Source organism: Sceloporus occidentalis, unplaced genomic scaffold (assembly GCF_023333645.1).
Source record: "Sceloporus occidentalis isolate IW3139 unplaced genomic scaffold, rSceOcc1.0.p SCAF_2, whole genome shotgun sequence".
NCBI classification, from domain to species: domain Eukaryota; kingdom Metazoa; phylum Chordata; class Lepidosauria; order Squamata; family Phrynosomatidae; genus Sceloporus; species Sceloporus occidentalis.
Genome location: NW_028316982.1, coordinates 105380199 through 105384119, shown reverse-complemented (window position 1 = coordinate 105384119; position 3921 = coordinate 105380199). Strand labels below are relative to the sequence as shown.

At 41.8% G+C, this 3921-nt stretch overlaps 1 pseudogene; it reads left to right on the top strand.

Moving 5' to 3' along the window:
* Positions 1-1621: 1621 nt before the first annotated feature.
* On the top strand, positions 1622-3013 carry LOC149318823 (dnaJ homolog subfamily A member 4 pseudogene; annotated as a pseudogene).
* Positions 3014-3921: the final 908 nt, after the last annotated feature.

Sequence of the window (3921 nt, the reverse complement as noted above, 5' to 3'; positions counted from 1 at the left end):
CACATAAAGAGGAGTTCATAATATACTGTCACCTAAAGGAAGAAGGAAGCTTTGTCAATGAATGAAACATACACACATGAACACCGAAAAGAATGCAACTTAGCATTGATTTCCCTCCTCTTCTGCGGCTGAGAAACATGGAAGCTGCCCAGGAATGTCAACTTTTCTCTCTTTGGGCTCAGTTCTTCATGGCAGGGCAATGGAATGAAAATAAGAAGAATGCATTCTCATCCATATCTCCACAAGTGAGTAGTAATTTTCAACCCAGTAAACCCAGCTCTTCAGCTATAGCCTCAGTGTGTTTGTAGAGACATGAAAAGCCCAACTTTCCATGATTTCCCTGACGTCTTCCCTTCCTTTTGATTCAAGCTGAGAAGACTCATAGACAATAAGAACTGTCAGCAGATTATGTCTAACTTCCCATGAGATGCTTAGCTGAAGTTTCCTTCAGGCTTCTCTATTTCCTATGGAAATTCAGAGCCAGCCAACAGCCACCCTCTCTTTTTCTCCAGTGCTACCAGGATGAGGTAGTCTTAATTTCAGGAGAGGATGCTTCTTCTTGATTGATAGACAATGGAGATTATCACACGGGAGGGGCAGTGTTCTTCTCCCATCCTTAAACTCGGCTAATTGCGTGATTGGGGTCAATCCCCCCCCCATGCTTCTCTCATCTTTCTTCCATTAGTAAAGTGTCACGGAGACGTCCCTGTGTGCTTCTCTTGTTGGTAAAGTGTCATGGAGCCATCATTTGGTATTAATGGGGAGAAGCATGTGGGGATGGCTCTATGACACTTTACCCATGGGAGAAGGACGAAAGAAGCATGGCAAGGTGTGATCCCCAATCATGTGATTAGCTAAGTTTAAGGACAAAAGAAGGAGGGGAGAAGGACACTGTCCCTACCGTGTGATAATTTCCAATGCTTTAAGCAGAAATGGCACTAATTTAAGGGCTGCCTGCAGATAAAAAGAATAATGAAAAATATTCAAAAAATGATGGGGGAAAATGTCTTTCTCTGGTTAGGAAACCTGGAATGAGGAGGAACATCATGGTTTAAGATTTATATTGAAAAAAAAAATACATGTGGTATATTTGTTCAATAAACAGAATTTTCTTTTAAGAAAATAATAGAGTGTTTCAAACTACAAATAGTCTTTTTGAAGACTTTCATGCAGTAGAAGAAAATGGCTAAAATTACTTGTTGCTTCCTTCAAGAATAAAATTAAGAATTTCAACCACAAGACTGCCCCTCAGCTTCATGAATAACCCTGGCCTCATTCACACTACATAATAAACCAGTTTTCAAACAGATGTAAACTGGTTTAAAGGGGCCTTGTTTGCACTTGCACCAAATTTCTGGCTCGGTTTGTCAAGGGGGCAGTGCTAAACACATTTAAACCGGTTCTTCCAAATCCATGACATTCCCCACATCTTTTTAAATGAATTAATTCAGTGCAAGTGTGTACGCGCTGTCGATTGGATTCAGTTCCCACAGTCACCCCTGTGACACAGCTCCATTTTGATTGCAGGTAGAGGCGCGCAGAAGCAGAGGGGCGGGAAACCCTGTAGAAGGCAGCAGTAGTGAAGGCGGCCAGCAGGGGGCGCCACCTCTTTCTCTTCAAGCCACCATGGTGAAGGAGACGGACTACTATGACACCTTGGAGGTGAAGCCCAATGCCACCTCAGACGAGATTAAACGTGCCTACTGCAAGTTGGCACTGAAGTACCATCTGGACAAGAATCCCAGCAAAAGCGAACAGTTTAAGCACATATCACAGGTTTACAAAGTTCTCTCAGACCCAAAGAAAAGGGACCTCTATGATCAGGGAGGGGAGCAAGCCCTTAAAGACAGCTTTTAAGAAAGCACTCAAGACAGAGCTCTTCCGGCAGGCCTTTCCTGTAGGTCCAGGGTTTGATTTTTAACTCTATTGTAATTGATGTATTTTATTGTTGTAACCCGCCCTGATTCTTCGTGATTGGGTGGGCTATAAATAAATCTTTATTATTAATATAATAATATAATAATAAAGATTTATTTATAGCCCACCCAATCACCAAGTGGTGGCAACTTCAGTTCACCCATGGGTATCTTTGACATGTTCTTTGGTGGTGGAGACCAAATGACTAGAGAAAGAAGAGGGAAGAATGTTGTCCATCAGCTAAGTGTAACCCTTGAAGACTTGTACAATGGAGCTACAAGAAAACTGGCGCTTCAGAGGAATGTAATTTGTGACAAATGCAAAGGTTATGGTGGGAAGAAAGGGTCTGTGGAAAAGTGCCCCATATGCAAAGGAAGAGGAGTGCATGTGATCGTTCAGCAGATTGGGCCTGGCATAGTGCAGCAGATCCAGACTGTCTGTCCAGAATGTAAAGGTCAAGGAGAGACGATAAATCCCAAAGACCGGTGCACTGTCTGCAATGGCAACAAGGAGGTTAGAGAGAAGAAGATCATTGAAATGCACATTGACAAGGCATGAAAGATGGTCAGAAATTAGTGTTCCATGGAGAAGGGGACCAAGAGCCTGACTTGGAGCCTGGAGATGTAATCATTGTGCAGGATCAGAAGGATCATCCAGTATTTTAGAGGAGGGGCCATGACTTACTCATGAAAATGAAAATTCAACTGACAGAGGCATTGTGTGGCTTCAAAAACAGAATCGATACATTGGATAACAGAGTCCTTGTAGTAACATCTAAACTGGTGAGGTGATAAAACATGGAGACATCAAGTGTATCTTAAATGAAGGCATGCCAATTTACAAATCTTCATTGGAAAAAGGTTCCCTGATCATCCAGTTCCTTGTTACATTCCCAAAACATCAGTGGCTCTCCCTGGATAAGCTACCTCTGTTGGAAGCTCTCCTTCCTCCTCGGGAAGAAGTAATGATTTCAGATGACATGGATCAAGTAGACCTGGTTGAATTTGAACCCAAAGAGTGGCCTCACCGTAATCACGGGGAGGTCTACGAAGAGGATGAAGAAGGCAGTGCCAGACATCCTGAACCACAATTGTAACAGACTCTAAGGTTACAAGCTTCAGGAATGGCTTTGCAAAAGTTTTTAAAGCCTCTTGCTACATTCTGCACAATGAGTTACTGTATATTTATTTTTGTAATGACTTCCATATTTAAGAGTTTATGTAAAACATGAGCATGCGTAACTTAAGAATTGCATGTCCTGCTGCTTGATTGAGTAAAACACTTTCTGTTACTGTAAAGAAATGCTTGAGGTAGGGAATGCTTCCTGAAGTATTTCTTCAGATTAAAAATTATTGATGAATGTGAATGCAAAGTGGAGTAAATTGAAATGGGCAGATTCGATTATGGTTTGACTAGTGTGAACATCTATTCAGTGCTAAATCGCGTCATTGATTTGACTCAATAATCGGTTTATTATGTAATGTGAATGAAGCCTCTGTTTGTCTAGCAGACAAGCATTGCATGTATCCAAGCTAATTTTATACCATTTTAATTTTTATTCACCAACCTATTTCCTTGTGTGAGACGTACACAATTTCATGCAGGGACCATGCCATACTTTGGTTGTGCCCCAACCACAGAACAAGAGGAAAGAATGTTCTTGACATGAGGACAGTATAGCTGAGATCCTACATTGGCCTACTGTAGTGTAAATAACCACCAGCAGGCTTATTATTTAGCCTCTATACTGGTTACCACTGGTACCTGGATCATTGCTAAATGTGCATGGTTCACACTCCATAGTGCAGCTGTAATGTGCAATGTGATGCACATTGGTCAATATTCTGCATTGGGTTTCTGTAAATAAATAAAAAAACATATAAATCTGTGGATCTTCAGTGGGGCCCCAGGGCCTATTAGAAAATGAGCAGAGGACCACTGTAGATCCCATACATCCCAATGTGCACAAGTAGGCATCTTCCATGTGGACCTCCTTTTCCTCCC